This window comes from Homarus americanus, unplaced genomic scaffold (assembly GCF_018991925.1).
Source record: "Homarus americanus isolate GMGI-L3 unplaced genomic scaffold, GMGI_Hamer_2.0 scaffold42643, whole genome shotgun sequence".
Classification (NCBI taxonomy): Eukaryota; Metazoa; Arthropoda; class Malacostraca; order Decapoda; family Nephropidae; genus Homarus; species Homarus americanus.
The window spans coordinates 1,001,409-1,021,094 of NW_024747582.1; the positions used below are offsets into that span (position 1 = coordinate 1,001,409).

Consider the following 19,686-nt stretch of genomic DNA (forward strand, 5'->3'; position numbering starts at 1 on the left):
CTGGGCTGGTCCTGGTACACCACACACCTACTGGGCCCCGGTCACAGTACACCACCTACTGGGCGGTCTGGTACCACACCTACTGGGCCCCAGTCCTGGTACACACACACCTACTGGGCCCCAGTCCTGGTACACCACACACCTACTGGGCCCCAGTCCTGAGTACACCACACACCTACTGGGCCCCAGTCCTAGTACACCACACCTACTGGGCCCCAGTCCTGGTACACCACACACCTACTGGGCCCCAGTCCTAGTACACCACACACCTACTGGGCCCCAGTCCTGAGTACACCACACACCTGCGTCTGGTCACACCCACTGGCTGTCCACCACACACCTACTGGGCCTCAGTCTAGTACACCACACACCTACTGGGCCCCAGTCTTGTTGCACCACACCTACTGGGCCCCAGTCCTGGTACACACACACCTGCGGATCCTTCACCACACACCCTGGGCTGATCTGGTACACCACACACACACCTGCTAGCTGGTCCTAGTACACCACACACTCTGGGCCCCAGTCTGAGTACACCACACACCTACTGGGCCCCGGTCCCAGTACACCACACACCTACTGGGCCCAGTCTGGTACACCACACACCCTGCACTGGGCTGATCCTGGTACACCACACCTCGGGCCAGTCCTGGTACCACACCTGCAGGGCCCCAGTCCTAGTACACACACACCTACTGGGCCCGATCCTGTACACCACACACCTACGGGCCCCAGTCTGGTACACCACCACCTACTGGGCCCCAGTCCTGGTACACCACACACCTGCTGGGCCCGTCTAGTACACCACACACCTACTGGGCTGGTCCTTCACCACCACCTCTGGGCCCCGGTCCCTGGTCCACCACACACCTACTGGGCTCCTGGTACACCACACTACTGGGCCCCAGTCTAGTACACCACACACCTACTGGGCCCCAGTCTGGTACACCACACATACTGGGCCCCAGTCCTGAGTACCACCTGGGGCCCCAGTCAGTACACCACACACCTACTGGGCCCAGTCCTAGTACACCACACACCTACTGGGCCCCAGTCTGGTACACCACACACCCTACTGGGCCAGTCCTGGTACACCACACACCTACTGGGCCCCAGTCTGGTACACCACACACCTACTGGGCCCCAGTCCTGGTACACCACACACCTAGGCTGATCCTGCACCACACACTCTGGGCTTGTAAACTCGGCCAGTCTGTACACCACACACCTGCTGGGCCCGTCTACACACACACCTACTGGGCTCTGTCACACACCTGCGCTGGGCGTCCTAGTACACCACCACCTACTGGGCCCCAGTCCTGGTACCACACACCTACTGGGCCCCAGTCCTAGTACACCACACACCTACTGGGCCTCCTAGTACACACATGCACTGGGCCCCAGTCCTGGTACACCCACACACCTACTGGGCCCCAGTCCTAGTACACCACACACCTGCTGGCTGACCCTGTGCACCACACCTACTGGGCCCCAGTCCTAGTACACTACACACACCTACTGGTTGCCCAGTCCTGTACACCACACACCTGCTGGGCTGGTCACCACACACCTACTGGGCCGATCTAGTACACCACACACCTACTGGGCCCCAGTCCTGGTACACCACACACCTACTGGGCCCCGTCCTGGTACACACACCTACTGGGCCCCAGTCCTGAGTACACCACACACCTACTGGGCCCCAGTCTAGTCACTACACACACCACTGGAGTCTAGTACTCACACCTACTGGGCCCCAGTCCTAGTACACACACACACCTCTGGGCTGGTCCTGGTACACCACACACCTACTGGGCCCCAGTCTAGTGCACACACCTACGGGCCCCAGTCTAGTACAACCACCTACTGGGCCCCAGTCTGGTACACCACATGCCTACTGGGCCCCAGTCCTGGTACACCTGCCTCTGGGCTGGTCTGGTCACACACCTACTGGGCCCCAGTCCTGGTACACACCCTCGTCTGGTCCACTGGGTACGCCCACACACCTACTGGGCCCAGTCCTAGTACACCACACACCTACTGGGCCCCAGTCCTAGTACACTTGTACACCACACACCCTGCTGGGCCCCAGTCCTGTTTCCACACTACTGGCCCCAGTCTAGTACCCACCTACTGGGCCCCAGTCCTAGTACACCACATACCTACTGGGCCCCAGTCCTAGTCACCACACACACCTACTGGGCCCCAGTCCTGAGTACACCACACACCTACTGGGCCCCAGTCCTAGTACACCACACACACTACTGGGCCCGAGTCCTGCCCACACACCTACTGGGCCCCAGTCCTTACACCACACACCTTGGGCTGTCTAGTACACCACACACTACTGGGCCCCAGTCCTGGTACACCACACCTACTGGGCCCCAGTCCTAGTACACCACACACCTACTGGGCCCCAGTCCTGGTACACCACACCTACTGGGCCCCAGTCTAGTACACCACACACCTACTGGGCCCCAGTCCAATTACACCACACACCTACTGGGCCCGTCCTGGTACACCACACACCTACTGGGCCCGTCCTGGTACACCACACACCTACTGGGCCCCAGTCCTGGTACACCACACACCTACTGGGCCCCAGTCTAGTACACCACACACCTACTGGGCCCCAGTCTAGTTACACACCACACACCTACTGGGCCCCAGTCCTAGTGCACCACACACCTACTGGGCCCCAGTCCTAGTACACCACACACCTACTGGGCCCCAGTCCTAGTACACCACACACCTACTGGGCCCCAGTCTAGTACACCACACACCTACTGGGCCCCAGTCCTAGTGCACTACACACACCTACTGGGCCCCAGTCCTAGTACACCACACACCTACTGGGCCCCAGTCTAGTACACCACACACCTGCTGGGCCCCAGTCCTAGTACACCACACCTGCTGGGGTCCTAGTACACCACACACCTACTGGGCCCAGTCCTAGTACACCACACACCTACTGGGCCCGTCCTAGTACACCCACACACCTACTGGCTCAGACCACCTACTGGGCCCCAGTCCTAGTACACCACACACCTACTGGGCCCCAGTCCTGGTACACCACACACTGGGCCCCAGTCTAGTACACCACACCTACTGGGCCCCAGTCCTAGTACACCACACACCTACTGGGCCCCAGTCCTAGTACACCACACACACCTACTGGGCCCCAGTCCTAGTACACACCACACACCTACTGGGCTGATCTGAGTACACCACACACCTACTGGGCCCCAGTCCTAGTACACCACACCTACTGGGCCCCAGTCCTAGTACACCACACACCTACTGGGCCCCAGTCCTAGTACACCACACCTACTGGGCCCCAGTCCTAGTCACCACCTACTGGGCCCAGTCTAGTACACCACACACCTACTGGGCCCAGCCTAGTACACCACACACCTGGGCCCAGTCTGTACACCACACACCCTACTGGGCCCAGTCCTGGTACACCACACACCTACTGGGCCCCAGTCCTAGTACACACACACCTCTGGGCCCCAGTCCTAGTACACCACACACCTACTGGGCCCCAGTCCTAGTACACCACACACCTACTGGGCCCCAGTCCTAGTACACCACATACCTACTGGGCCCCAGTGTAACATCACTTACGTATTTATATCAGAGAATGTTAGGACAACAACCTATAAACTAAAGGCAAGAATACCATAGCTCGGATACAAATATTACCATTAGGGCAGGGCAGGGTAGGGTAGGGTAGGGCAGATAGGCAGGGCAGGGTAGGGTAGGGTAGGGGCAGGGCAGGGCAGGGCAGGGGTAGGGCAGGCAGGGTAGGGGTAGGGTAGGATAGGGTAGGGTAGGCAGGGGTAGGGTAGGGTAGGGCAGGGCAGGTAGGCAGGGCAGGGCAGGGCAGGGCAGGCAGGGCAGGGTAGGTAGGGCAGGTAGGGTAGGGTAGGCAGGCAGGGCAGGGTAGAAGGTGGGTAGGGCAGGGTAGGGGCAGGGTAGGGCAGGGCAGTGTAGGTAGGGAGGGTAGGGCAGGGTAGGGCAGTGGGTAGGGCAGGGCAGGGTGGGTAGGGCAGGGCAGGGCAGGCAGGGTAGGTAGGGAAGGGTAGGGCAGGGCAGGGAAGGGCAGGTGGTAGGGCAGGGTAGGGTAGGGGCAGGGCAGGGCAGGGCAGGGCAGGGCAGGGCAGGCAGGCAGGGTAGGGGTAGGGTAGGGCAGGGTAGGGCAGGGTAGGGCAGGGCAGGGCAGGGCAGGGCAGGGCAGGGTAGGGTAGGGTAGGGTAGGGTAGGGTAGGGCAGGGCAGGGCAGGGTAGGGTGGTAGGGCAGGGTAGGACAGGACAGGGCAGGGCAGGGCAGGGCAGGGTAGGGCAGGGCAGGGCAGGGCAGGGCTAAGAGTCAGCTGACCAGTGACTGATAAATCCTTTATGATAATAGTGGCGCAGCGAACCTCTTTTTACTACTAACCTTCACATTTGTGTGTGTCCGCGTGTGTATCTGTGTGTGTGTGTGTGTATCTGTATGTGTGTGTGTGTGCGTGTATCTGTATGTGTGTGTGTGTGTATGTGTATGTGTATGTGCGCGCGCGTGTATCTGTATGTGTGAAATAATAATAATAATAATAATAATAATAATAATTAGCGGTTTATTGAAAGAGCTTGGCAGCCGGAATGCTGAAAAATGTAGTTACACAATTGTGGAATGGGTCACTTGATTTACAAATAATATACAAGTAACATAAGTGATACAAATATGATATATAATAACTAGGATGGGAGAAGCTCAAACTACAGGGCAAGGAGTAGTGTTTACTGGGAGTGAATACACTGGTTGATTAAAAGTTATTGAATTTTTTTTACAATGGTTGGGACTGGGCTGTTCTTATAGAGATCAGCTCCTGCTCCTATGGGCTGGATGCGGTTGTGGTGTCGAACAGCAATTCCCGGGAGAGGGATCTCAGGTGGTAGTAGGAGCAGGTGTCGAGGATGGTGCAGAAGCTTCTCACCAAATGTGTGTGTGTGTGTGTGTGTGTACAACAAACGGCAACATGTTAACTCACCACAACGTCACCTCCCACAACCAACGTACCTGCAACAAGACACAAAAGCAACAATAAACACACAGAAATAAAGCCCTATGAACATTACCAATATATAACATTATTTATACCTGTCCCTCCCATCCACCTTTACTAGCAATAATAAAATAATAATAATAAATAATAATAATAATAATGATAACAATAATAATAAATATAATAATAATAATAATAATAAATAATAATAATAATAATATATATGTGTATAAATGTGCATAAAACTGTAAATATTATCTGTATAAACGTACAGTGATCATAAATGTGCATAGTGTGTATAATAAAACAGGCAAGTGTACAGTACATAAACTAGAGCGGTGTGGACGGTAAGGCGAGGCTTGGCAGGGCGGCCCCACACACACAGACGGTAAGAGGCTTGGCAGGGCGGCCCCACACACGACAGACGGTAAGGCGAGGCTTGGCAGGGCGGCCCCACACACGACAGACGGTAAGGCGAGGCTTGGCAGGGCGGCCCACACACGACAGACGGTAAGGCGAGGCTTGGCAGGGCGGCCCCACACACGACAGACAGACAGACGAGGTGGCGAAGCTTGCAGGGCGGCCCCACACACGACAGACGGTAAGGCGAGGCTTGGCAGGGCGGCCCCCACACACGACAGACGGTAAGGGCGAGGCTTGGCAGGCGGCCCCACACACGACAGACGGTAAGGCGAGGCTTGGCAGGGCGGCCCCACACACGACAGACGGTAAGGCGAGGCTTGGCAGGGCGGCCCCACACACGACAGATAAGGCGAGGCTTGGCAGGGCGGCCCCACACACGACAGACGGTAAGGCGAAGCTTGCAGGGCGGCCCCACACACGACAGACGGTAAGGCGAGGCTTAAGGGCGGCCCCACACACGACAGACGGTAAGGCGAGGTTTGCAGGGCGGCCCCACACAGACAGACAGACGGTAAGGCGAGGCTTGGCAGGCCCCCACACACAAGTAAGGCGGGCGCAGGGCGGCCCCACACACGACAGACGGTAAGGCGAGGCTTGCAGGCGGCCCCACACGACAGACGGTAAGGAGGCTTGGCGCGCCAGAAGTAAGGGAGGCTGCAGGGCGGCCCCACACGACAGACGGTAAGGCGAGGGTTGGCAGGGCGGCCCCACACACGACAGACGGTAAGGGAGAGGCTTGGCAGGGCGGCCCCACACACGACAGACGGTGGGGCGAGGCTGGCAGGGCGGCCCACGACAGACGGTAAGGCGGGAGGGCGCCCACACGCAGTAAGGCGGGGCGGGCCCGAGGAGGCGGCAGGCGGCCCCACACGACAGACGGTAAGGCGAGGCTTGCAGGGCGGCCCCACACACGACAGACGTGGCGAGGCTTGCAGGGCGGCCCCACACGACAGACGGTAAGGCGAGTTGGCAGGGCGGCCCCACCGACAGACGAAGGCGAGGCTTGGCAGGGCGGCCCCACACACGACAGACGGTAAGGCGAGGCTGCAGGCGGCCCCACACACGACAGACGGAGGCGAGGCTTGGCAGGGCGGCCCCACACACGACAGAGACGGTAAGGCGAGGCTTGGCAGGCAGCCCCACACACGACAGACGGTAAGGCGAGGCTTGGCAGGGCGCCCACACGACAGACGGTAAGGCAGGGTTGGCAGGGCGGCCCCACACACGACAGACGGTAAGGCGAGTTTGCGGGCGGCCCCACACACGACAGACAGACGGTAAGGCGAGGCTTGGCAGGGCGGCCCCACACACGAGACAGACGGTAAGGCGAGGCTTGGCAGGGCGGCCCCACACACAGACAGACAGTAAGGCGAGGCTTGGCAGGGCGGCCCACACACGACAGAACGGTAAGGCGAGAGGCTTGGCAGGGCGGCCCCACACACGACAGACGGTAAGGCGGAGGTTGGCAGGGCGGCCCCACACACGACAGACGGTAAGGCGAGGCTTGGCAGGGCGGCCCCACACACGACAGACGGTAAGGCGAGGCTTGGCAGGGCGGCCCCACACCGACAGACGGTAAGAGGCTTGGCAGGGCGGCCCCCACGACAGACAGTAAGGCGAGGCTGGCAGGGCGGCCCCACACACGACAGACAGGGGTGGAGGGCGGCTGGAGGCAGGGCGGCCCCATACGACAGACGGTAAGGCGAGGCTTGGCAGGGCGGCCCCACACAGACAGCAGACGGTAGGCGAGTTGGCAGGCGGCCCCACAGACAGACGTAGGTGAGGTTGGCAGGGCGGCCCACCAGACGTCGAGGCTTGGCAGGGCGGCCCCACACACGACAGACAGTAAGGCGAGGCTTGGCAGGGCGGCCCCACACCGACAGACGGTAAGGCGAGGCTTGGCAGGGCGGCCCCAACACGACAGACGGGCAGGCGGCAGGGCGGCCCCACGACAGACGTAAGGCGAGGGTTGCAGGCGCCAGAAGCAGGGAGGCTTGGCAGGGCGGCCCCACACACGACAGACGGTAAGGCGAGGCTTGGCAGGGCGGCCCCACACACGACAGACGGTAAGGCGAGGCTTGGCAGGGCGGCCCCACACACGACAGACGGTAAGGCGAGGCTTGGCAGGGCGGCCCCACACGACGGGGCGAGGGCCCCACGACAGACGGTAAGGCGAGGCTTGGCAGGGCGGCCCCACACGACAGACGGTAAGGCGAGGCTTGGCAGGGCGGCCCCACACACGACAGACGGTAAGGCGAGGCTTGGCAGGGCGGCCCACACACGACAGACGGTAAGGCGAGGCTTGGCAGGGCGGCCCCACACACGACAGACGGTAAGGCGAGGGGCAGGGCCCCGACGTAAGGCGAGGCTTGGCAGGGCGGCCCCACACACGACAGAGACGCAGGCGAGGGTTTGGCAGGGCGGCCCCACACACGACAGACGGTAAGGCGAGGCTGCGCGGCCCCACACACGACAGACAGTAAGCGAGGCTTGGCAGGGCGGCCCCACACACGACAGACGGTAAGGCGAGGCTTGGCAGGCGGCCCCACACGACAGACGGTAAGGCGAGGCTTGGCAGGGCGGCCCCACACACGACAGACGGTAAGGCGGAGGCTTGGCAGGGCGGCCCCACACACGACAGACAGACGGTAAGGCGAGGCTTGGCAGGCCCCACACGACAGACAGAGGTAAGGGAGGCTTGGCAGGCGGCCCCCAGAGGGGGGGCGCCCCCGACAGACAGTAAGGCGTGGCAGGGCACGACAGACGGTAGGCGAGGGCAGGGCGGCCCCACACACGAGACAGACGGTAAGGCGAGGCTTGCAGGGCGGCCCCACACGACAGACGGTAAGGCGAGGCTTTGCAGGGCGGCCCCACACACGACAGACGGTAAGGCGAGGCTTGGCAGGGCGGCCCCACACACGACAGACGGTAAGGCGAGGCTTGGCAGGGCGGCCCCACACAGACAGACAGTAAGGCGAGGCTTGGCAGGGCGGCCCCACACGACAGACGGAGGGCAGGAGGCTTGCAGGGCGGCCCCACACACGACAGACGGTGGCGAGGCTGGCAGGGCGGCCCCACACGACAGACGGGAGGCTCAGGGCGGCCCCCACGACAGACAGTACAGGGGGTGGGGGGGGCGGTAAGGCGAGGCTTGCAGGGCGGCCCCACACACGACAGACGGTGGCAGGAGTTGGCAGGGCGGCCCCACACACGACAGACAGTAAGGCGAGGCTTGGCAGGGCGGCCCCACACAACGAGACGGTAAGGCGAGTTGGCAGGGCGGCCCCACACACGACAGACGAGGCGAGGCTTGGCAGGGCGGCCCCACACACGACAGACGGTAAGGCGAGGCTTGGCAGGGCGGCCCCACACACGACAGACGGTAAGGCGAGGTTGGCAGGGCGCCCCACACACGACAGACGTGGAGGCAGGGGGCCCACAAGACGGTAAGGCGAGGCTTGGCAGGGCGGCCCCACACACGACAGACAGTAAGGCGAGGGTTTGGCAGGGCGGCCCCACACACGACAGACGGTAAGGCGAGGCTTGGCAGGCGGCCCCACACACGACAGACAGACAGGGTAGGCGAGGCTGGAGCGGCCCCACACCGACAGACGGTAGGCGAGGCGGGCGGCCCCAGACAGACGGTAAGAGGCTTGGCAGGGCGGCCCCACACACGACAGACAGAGTAAGGCGAGGCTTGGCAGGGCGGCCCCACACACGACAGACGGTAAGGCGAGGCTTGGCAGGCGGCCCCACACGACAGACGGTGGCGGAGGTGCAGGCGGCCCCACACCGACAGACGGTAAGGCGAGGCTTGGCAGGGCGGCCCCACACGACAGACGGGGAGGAGGCCAGCAGGGCGGCCCCACACACGACAGAACGGTAAGGCGAGGCTTGGCAGGGCGGCCCCCACACACGACAGACGGTAAGGCGAGGCTTGGCAGGCGGCCCCACACGACAGACGGTAAGGCGAGGCTTGGCAGGCGGCCCCACACACGACAGACGGTAAGGCGAAGCTTGGCACGGCGGCCCCACACACGACAGACGGTAAGGCGAGGTTTGGCAGGGCGCCCACACACGACAGACGGTAAGGCGAGGCTTGGCAGGGCGGCCCCACACACGAGAGACAGACAGACGGTAAGGCGAAGCTTGGCAGGGCGGCCCCACACACAACTAGGTCAGAAAGTGAGGTTTATCCTGCCGTCACGAGCTAGGGTGAGACAGACTGCATCCACTCTGCCCTGAATTATTTTTTCTTCCCTCCTCACGGTGCATGATAACCCGCCACCTGTTAACACGAGAGACCATGTTGTAAGACGTGTTGGAGAGAGAGAGAGAGAGAGAGAGAGAGAGACTAGTCACCCGCGCCTAATGTTTACGCGAGACGATTGGGGAGAGAGAGAGAAGGAGGGGTGTGCAGTATGTTATGTTGGAGAGACAAAGGGGAGAGACTAATCTAACCAACCTTTAACAATCAACGTGTGGGTGTGTAGTGTGTGGGTGTGTAGTGTGTGGGTGTGTAGTGTGTGGGTGTGTAGTGTGTGGGTGTGTAGTGTGTGGCTGTGTAGTGTGGGTTAATATAATATATATGCAACGATGCGGTACAGTTTTGTGACCCTGTCATCACACACCCAAGAAAGAGTTTGTAAAAGATTCAAACATTTACTATTTTATTTTAAGTGGGCAAGGCAGAAGACTATTGTCTATACTGTACTGTATAACTATGACGCCATATTGTGTCGTTATTCAAGTCAGACATGTTCTCAACTCCAACTGGGGAAAATTATTGTAGGAAACCTAGAGTAGGTAAAGGTGGCCTTGGTCTTGAGTTTATGGCCGGCCCGGCCCGGACAGCAGGACCTGAACTGATGTTGCCTCTTATTGAGGTGACAAGCTGCCACACAATCACAATTGTAAAAATACAACACTAGGTAATTCGTCCTATTACTGTATTACGACAAGGAAAAATGGTGAAATACCTACAGTAAAGTACAGTATGCTCTACTGCCACACATCGTCAAGGTATAATGAGGTAACTCAAGAAGCAGCCTTCGTAGCTTCATTTACCTACACTTAGCACAGCGGTGTATTTGGGGAGTGGCCTCAGGCCCCGCGCCAGAGGGTAGCAATAGGTCTAACGTTTACAAGAAACATAAATAATTTGTTTTTGACTGCTAGGCTGTAAGATCAGTTGCCAGCTACCAGTTGAAAGATGCCACCCACAACACAATACATTACGCTGTACAAAACCCCACAATGTCATCAGGCTCAGGGCCCCACACCGTGTTTCTTCCTGCTGATAAACTTGGATTGGAGGGAAATATACGGGCGGTAGATACAGACGGATTCACTGATAGGTGCAAATACTGTATATAAAAAGAAAGAGGGCGGGCGGGGTGTTCCTGAAGAAGGAAGTGGTTGGGTGACGCCCTGCAGTAGAGGACCCCGGCCTAGGTAACGCCTCAACTTTGGCGACAAACGCAACATTTCACGATTATTAGTTTCCCCAACACCTATGTAGTTTATCTGTAGTGGTATTTCTTATTATTATTATACCTAATATTAATAGTATTATTCATAGCCACAGTACTAAACCATGCTATCTTGTTCTCACTTAATGAAAATCAAATACTGTACCGTACACTACAGCCATAAATGGTCCCTTCCTGAACACTGATAACAGATGGCAGTGGACGACAATAATGATATTGGTGACAATAATGATAATAGTAATAACTATAATGACATTAACAATAATAAAGACAACACTAATAATAATAGCTATGACAAAAACTAATAATAGTAATAACAAAAGTATTCGCAAAAAATATAAATAATAAATAGAACAAACGCTCTGAAAAGTTATATGTTTACAATAAAAACACACTCATGACCCACTTCCCACACACTCTACAAAGGACTATAATTATACACTAGGACACACCGCTGTAACGTCATAACTCCAGCTCCGCCCCACTCAATGGCGTCACGCTACCTGTGGTCACTAGGAGGACTACAGCCTTCACTTGGTTGACGTGTGATCATTTATTTTTTTTAGAATACTCGTAAGGCTTTTCTGTTGCCGGGTATAACAAAATGGTGCCTTATGTTCTCATAGTCCCCCAAAATAAGTGATACAGTACAGCAAAAGGACAAATATTACAAGGAAACACTAGGGGGGCCATTTCGCTGATGAAATGGACGAAGCAACTCATTTTTTTAACTTATTAGCAATGCACAGATTTTCCTTTTGCCAGACATGGCAGGTGAATGTTCACCCCTGGTACATAATCAAACTTTTCCTCCCGCCTTGCTCATTGGCTAAGACAATGAGCTCTTACCCAATAACAAGTCTCATAACCCTGCGCTCTCCAATAATAACGTTAGTAGCCTCGACTCCACTGGCCAATAACAGCTCCCACACCGCCCCCCCACAGGCGCTGGAGACAACAAGGAAAATAGGCGGGAAAGAGCTTCTTCGCCAGACGCAAACAATGATATTGGAAAAATAACATCTGGACTACCCTAAATTTCCGACGAAAATATAAAAGAAAAATGTCTTAGAATTGTCTACACATTCGGAAAAAAAAACATATTTCTAACACCTAGAGATAGAACGGTCCACTAATATAAAAAGACCACGTAGACTTTACTGTAAGTTTCTTTAGGCGTTAAACATCACGACCGTCGCTGGTTTTTCATATATTTGGGGCAAAATTGATTTTCTTTTGTCAAACATGGCAACAACATTGTCTCACGGTCTCCTGGATGACCTGATATTGACTGACATTGCAGAATTAAGCAACCTAAGAAATCTTCCTACCATCTTGAAACATGTGCCTGAAACTCGCATACCCATGTACATAATTTTTAATTTTCAAGATTATTAAATAGGTTCCTAGTTCTTTTAGGCCACATATAGCAAGATGAATGTCTCACCTTCTTGTAGCTACCAGGATATTGACAAACATTCCAGAATTTAGGAGATACAAAAGAAATATGAACAAGTATCTCGGCTTGCCTAATCTGTTATCAGAACGCTTTCGGATATTTGTCCAATTATCACAAGTTTTCTTACCTCTGGGATATCTGTAATACTTGATGTGCTCTCTGCTTGGGATTTGAGCTTTGCTGCTGCACCCGTATATTGCACAAATAACAATAATTGTTGAATAACTTAATCACGGGAGCAGACGCGCGCACACTCGGAGGTTGGCGCTTGAAAAGTGACGCCACCGAGCAGTACATTGTGGGTAAAACAAGTGCTTGGTGAACTATCCGACTGTCTCTTATTCTTGCGGCGTAGTGTGGCACTTTCTTAAACCTGACCTGACCTGACCATAAGAAGCCTGGGTCAAATCTTCGTACTCTTAATATTAGTTATAAAATTCTAAGTATTATAATGTTATACTATATTGTTACTCAGTTTTGGCACCACAATCGCGGAACACAGTTGAGGATGGTAGAGGTGGAACACAGTTGAGGATGGCACAGGTGAAACACAGCTGAGGATGGTACAGGTGGAACACAGCTGGTGGTGGCACAGGTGGAACACAGTTGAGGATGGCACAGGTGGAACACAGTTGAGGTGGTACAGGTGGAACACAGTTGAGGTGGTACAGGTGAAACACAGCTGAGGTGGTACAGGTGAAACACAGCTGAGGGTGGTACAGGTGAAACACAGCTGAGGTTGGTACAGGTGAAACACAGCTGAGGGTGTGGGTGAAACACAGCTGAGGGTGGGTGACCTGGGGTGGTACAGGTGGAACCAGTGATGATGGGGTGGGACACAGCTGAGGATGGTACAGGTGGAACACAGTTGAGGATGGTACAGGTGGAACACAGTTGAGGATGGTACAGGTGAACACAGTTGAGGGTGGTACAGGTGGAACACAGGAGGTGGTACAGGTGAAACACAGCTGAGGATGGTACAGGGTGGAACACAGTTGAGGATGGTACAGGTGGAACACAGTTGAGGATGGTACAGGTGGAACACAGCTGGGGTGGCAGGTGGAACACAGTTGAGGATGGCACAGGTGGGACACAGCTGAGGATGGTACAGGTGGAACACAGTTGAGGGTGGTACAGGTGGAACACAGCTGAGGGTGGTACAGGTGGAACACAGTTGAGGGTGGTACAGGTGGAACACAGTTGAGATGGTACAGGTGGAACACAGTTGAGGGTGGCACAGGTGGGACACAGCTGAGGGTGGTACAGGTGGAACACAGCTGAGGTGGTACAGGTGGAACACAGTTGAGGATGGTACAGGTGGAACACAGTTGAGGTGGTACAGGTGGAACACAGTTGAGGTGGTACAGGTGGAACACAGTTGAGGATGGTACAGGTGGAACACAGCTGAGGGTGGTATAGGTGGAACACAGTTGAGGATGGTACAGGTGGAACACAGCTGAGGGTGGTACAGGTGGAACACAGCTGAGGGTGGTACAGGTGGAACACAGTTGAGGATGGTACAGGTGGAACACAGCTGAGGGTGGTACAGGTGGAACACAGTTGAGGGTGGTACAGTGGAACACAGTTGAGGATGGTACAGGTGGAACACAGTTGAGGGTGGCACGGTGGGACACAGCTGAGGTGGTACAGGTGGAACCTGAGGTGTACAGGTGGGACACAGTTGAGGATGCACAGGTGGGACACGCTGAGGGTGGTACAGGTGGAACACAGCTGAGGGTGGTACAGGTGGAACACAGTTGAGGATGGCACAGGTGGGACACAGCTGAGGGTGGTACAGGTGGAACACAGCTGAGGTGGTACAGGTGGAACACAGTTGAGGATGGTACAGGTGGAACACAGTTGAGGGTGGTACAGGTGGAACACAGTTGAGGTGGTACAGGTGGAACACAGTTGGGGTGGCGGTGGAACACAGCTGAGGTGGTACAGGTGAAACACAGCTGAGGATGGCACAGGTGGAACACAGTTGAGGTGGTACAGGTGGAACACAGTTGAGGTGGTACAGGTGGAACACAGTTGAGGTGGTACAGGTGGAACACAGTTGAGGTGTTCAGGTGAAACACAGTTGAGGATGGTACAGTGGAACACAGTTGAGGTGGTACAGGTGGATGAATTGAGGTGGTACAGGTGGAACACAGTTGAGGTGGTACAGGTGGAACACAGCTGAGGGTGGTACAGGTGGAACGTGAGGTGGCACAGGTGGAACACAGCTGAGGGTTGACAGGTGGAACACAGTTGAGGGTGGTACAGGTGGAACACAGCTGAGGGGGTACAGGTGGAACACAGCTGAGGGTGGTACAGGTGGAACACAGTTGAGGTGGTACAGGTGGAACACAGTTGAGGTGGTACAGGTGGAACACAGCTGAGGTGGAGGTGGAACACAGCTGAGGATGGCACAGGTGGAACACAGTTGAGGGTGGTACAGGTGGAACACAGTTGAGGGTGGTACAGGTGGAACACAGCAGGGTGGTACAGGTGAACACAGCTGAGGTGGCACAGGTGGACAGTTGAGGATGGTAGAGGTGGAACACAGTTGAGGATGGCACAGGTGAAACACAGCTGAGGATGGTACAGGTGGAACACAGCTGAGGGTGGCACAGGTGGAACACAGTTGAGGATGGCACAGGTGGAACACAGTTGAGGGTGGTACAGGTGGAACACAGTTGAGGGTGGTACAGGTGAAACACAGCTGAGGGTGGTACAGGAAACACAGCTGAGGGTGGTACAGGTAACACAGCTGAGGGTGTACAGGTGAAACACAGCTGAGGGTGGGCGGTGAAACACAGCTGAGGGTGGCACAGGTGAAACACAGCTGAGGGTGGTACAGGTGGAACACAGCTGATGATGGCACACAGGTGGGACACAGCTGAGGATGGTACAGGTGGAACACAGTTGAGGATGGTACAGGTGGAACACAGTTGAGGATGGTACAGGTGGAACACAGTTGAGGGTGGTACAGGTGGAACACAGTTGAGGGTGGTACAGGTGAAACACAGCTGAGGATGGTACAGGTGGGAACACAGTTGGGAGATGGTACAGGTGAAACACAGCTGAGGATGGTACAGGTGGAACACAGCTGAGGGTGGCACAGGTGGAACACAGTTGAGGATGGCACAGGTGGAACACAGTTGAGGGTGGTACAGGTGGAACACAGTTGAGGATGGCACAGGTGAAACACAGCTGAGGGTGGTACAGGTGAAACACAGCTGAGGATGGTACAGGTGAAACACAGCTGAGGATGGTACAGGTGGAACACAGCTGAGGGTGGTACAGGTGGAACACAGCTGAGGATGGTACAGGTGAAACACAGCTGAGGATGGTACAGGTGGAACACAGCTGAGGATGGTACAGGTGGAACATACAGTTGAGGTGGTACAGGTGGGAACACAGTTGAGGATGGCAACAGGTGGAACACAGTTGAGGATGGTACAGGTGGAAATTAGATGTGCTGAGGGTGGTACAGATGAAAACATGAAGCTGAGGGTGGTACAGGTGGAACACAGTTGAGGGTGTAGGCAGGTGAACACAGCTGAGGGTGGGTACAGGTGGGAACACAGTTGAGGGGTGGTACAGGTGAACATGCTGAGGGTGGTACAGGTGGAACACAGCGAGGGTGGTACAGGTGGGAACACAGTTGAGGGTGGTACAGGTGGGATGGCACGCGAGGCGCTGAGGTGGCAAGGTGGAACACAGGCTGGAGGGTGCAGGCCAGGTAAAATGCAGCTGAGGGTGGCACAGGCGTGAAATCACAGTTGAGGGTGGTACAGGTGGAAACACAGCTGAGGGTGGTACAGGTGGAACACAGTTGAGGTGGGTACAGGTGAACACAGTCGAGGTGGCACAGGTGAAACACAGCTGAGGGTACAGGTGAAACACAGCTGAGGGGTGGTAAGCAGGAAATACAGTTGAGGGTGGTACAGGTGGGAACAGGAGCTGAGGGTGGTACAGGTGAAATCACAGCTGAGGGGTGGTGGGCAGGTGGGAACAGCAGTTGAGGGTGGGGAACACAGCTGAGGGTGGTACAGGTGGAACACAGTTGAGGGTGGTACAGGTGAAACACAGCTGAGGGTGGTACAGGTGGAACACAGCTGAGGATGGTACAGGTGGAACACAGTTGAGGGTGGTACAGGTGGAACACAGCTGAGGGTGGTACAGGTGGAACACAGCTGAGGGTGGTACAGGTGGAACACAGCTGAGGGTGGTACAGGTGGAACACAGCTGAGGATGGTACAGGTGGAGCGCCAGACCACGAACCACCAGTGTTGACTTTGCAGTTAAGTGTTGTAGGCGTCAGCTTCAACACCTCGACCCATCTGACCTCTCACTTCAGGCCACCTGGCTTATTGTATTATGAACTTTGTAATTACTATACTGAATCAGGAGTGCATGGGGACATTCTTGCTGTTTATCCCAAATTTGCTAGCCCACACTGATTAGTCCTCAATTAGAATATGACGTCCAATGTATATGAACCACTGTCCTGCATGGCAGCGAACAGTGACATCACCCACATGTCTTTGTGTATGAACCTCTGTGCTGCGTGGCAGTGAGAAGTGATACCACCCTCAGTGTCAAGACCTGACTGAATTATTCACAATAGGCAAACTGTATTCCAGGCTTTGTCAATAAATTTGTTAAACTAAAAAAAACTCTCTCTCTCTCTCTCTCTCTCTCTCTCTCTCTCTCTCTCTCTCTCTCTCTCTCTCTCTCTCTCTCTCTCTCTCTCTCTCTCTCTCCTGTTATCCGCCTCGTTCTCACCTATATCTCAATCACAGTGTTCATTGGTCTGGTTCCGGTGCTAACTCTCTACAGGCAATAATACAAACAATTAACCAGTAAGGTAACCTAACGTAACCCCCCGTCAGTTAATTATTTAAGTTAATATGAACATGTATAACAGTATCGTCCTGTCGTCAAGAATATCACAGTGGCAGACAGTAAAATGACGACTCCAGAGATAAAGAGAAGAATAGACAGAGGGGAGAATAGACACGAGAATACAGGTGAGAAGAGAGGGGGAGTAGACAGAGAGGAGAATAGAGGAGATTTGACAGACAATAAAATAGATAGGTGAGAATTGACAGACAGGGAAGAGGAGACGAGGACTACCAAGAGCAGGAGGGACCCACCAGCAGTAGCGGTGACGACGGCAGTAGAAGCAGCAGAAGCAGGCGCGGGAGCAGTAACAGCACCACCACCACCACCACCACCACCAAGCGGCCGGAATGTGTTCCAAGATGGTAGAGAGAAAGAGAAAGGAGGGAGACAGACAAGAGAGAGAAAAGAGACGCAAGAGAGGAGACTGACAAGAGAAAGATAGGAACAAGCAAGAGAGACAGGGGAGGTAGATGCTGGGTGGCGCTGTGTGAGGAGGGAGATGTCGATGGTTCTTGACGTAATCCAAGGTGTTAAGGGCTACTCTTTATGGGAAGTGGCGCTCACTCACAGGGGGAAGTAGTGGTTCACTTTACACTAAGAGGGAAAGTAGCAGTTCAATTTAAACTAGAGGGAAGTAGCGGTACACTTTCGGCTACTCATGGGAGGGTAACACAGATGGTCTACCCCTGACACGTGAGGCGGCCGCCCACACCACACACCAGCCAACACTAGCCCACTCACACTCCACTCTGCCCCACCGCCCGCCGCCCTGGCTAAAGATAGATGCAGCCGACGCACACAGCTACCTAGCGCCCACTCCTAGAAATCGGGAGACCGAACGCGCAAGGTAAACGGGAAACTACCTCAACCACAAAGAAAACTGAGACGAGTTACATTTTTTATAAAGAAAACGAGAACTGGCAACACCACACACACAAGGAAAATGGGAAGTGAGATCCCTGAAGACGATGTAAACAGTGACTTGAGACACTGGCCAGATAAAGCTGAAAACTTTAACATAACCACATGGAAATGGGGAATATTACCTACAAAGACAGTAAGAACTGATCAATATGACACACACAAAACGGAATGTGACAATATAATACACAGAAAACGTGAAACTGTATCATTCACCAAATCAAAGACGAGAAGAAATATTGAAGTAAAGCAAAATTGAAAAACTGATTTACTGGAACACAAGAAAACCCTAAAATGTCCCCATCCATCCTCCCTAACACCCAAACTCCCCCATCCACCCTCCTCATCTTTAGTGCAGTGTCACCTCCCTTACATACTTGAGGAAAACTCAGTCTTTATCAACACTCTAACAGGGCCTAAATACAATAAAAGGTACAGTACTGTATCATTACGTCATATTACACAATAAAAAATAAAAACTTTTAACACGGGAAAACTGCACTGGCCTTAGTTGTAATTGTTGTTATAAAAACTTCCAATATGACCGCAATTAACTTAGAAAGAAGGTGGTAGGTGCTGGGTGACAAATGTTACCTTATGAGATGTAATAGAATAAGCTCGAGGGCGAAAAAGTGCTACAACAAATATTCTGGACTTGCGGCTTCTTCAATTTTGAGCTGTGACGAAAACTGCTGGGAGATATGATAGAAGTATTTAAGTGGGTGAAAGGAATCAATAAAGAAGATATAGATAAAGCTCTTATAATATCCGAGCAGGATAGGACTCGGAGCAACGGATTTTAGTTGGATAAGTTTAGGTTTAGGAGGGAGATAGGAAGAAACTGGTTCACAAATAGGGTGGTGCATGGACGAGTGGAACAAGCTTAGCAACTTTGTAGTAAGTGCTGGAACGCTGGAAAGTTTCAAAAGGAGGCTGGATAGATTCATGGATGATAGAAAGTGGTAGTAACTCTCGACAGGAGCTGCCATGCACAGGCCAACTGGCCTATTGCAGACTCCTTATTTTCTTATGTTCTTTTGTTCTTATGTTATGGGGCGAGCGTCCGCCAGCTCCAGGTAAGGACACTCGACTGAGATATGCTAAGGACTGTCAGTTGGTTGAAAATGTTCAAAGGAGGGTGTAGTGGATTTCTCCCCTACAAACGCTGTTTGTCGCTGAGTAGCCGACCCCACCAATTCCCCAGTGTGTGCCCCGTGGTCTAGGTCAACCAGCGCCGCCATACACCACGGAGAGGGGGTCAACTACTAAGCCACGCCAACTCCCGCTATTTAAGACCTGACCTCGTCGTGACCTGTCTCTTTCTACCTACAGCCGCAGCCAGCAACACCTCCTCCGCCGCTGCCTGGCGGCCCTCGCTCCTCCTCCGCCTGCCTGGCGGTCCTCTCTCCCGCCGGAGAGCATGGCGACCCACAAGCTGTCCTTCTCT

General features: G+C 54.8%; 1 protein-coding gene across 1 annotated transcript in view; it reads right to left on the reverse strand.

The window, feature by feature from the left end:
• The window catches only part of LOC121879665 (rho GTPase-activating protein 45-like), a 152,529-nt gene extending 134,467 nt beyond the window's left edge, over positions 1 to 18,062 (reverse strand). The window contains exon 1 of the mRNA XM_042386358.1: positions 17,570 to 18,062. The gene's annotated coding sequence lies outside the window, so the exon portion shown is untranslated. The remainder of the gene's footprint in view (positions 1 to 17,569) is intronic.
• Between the last annotated feature and the right edge of the window lie 1,624 nt (positions 18,063 to 19,686).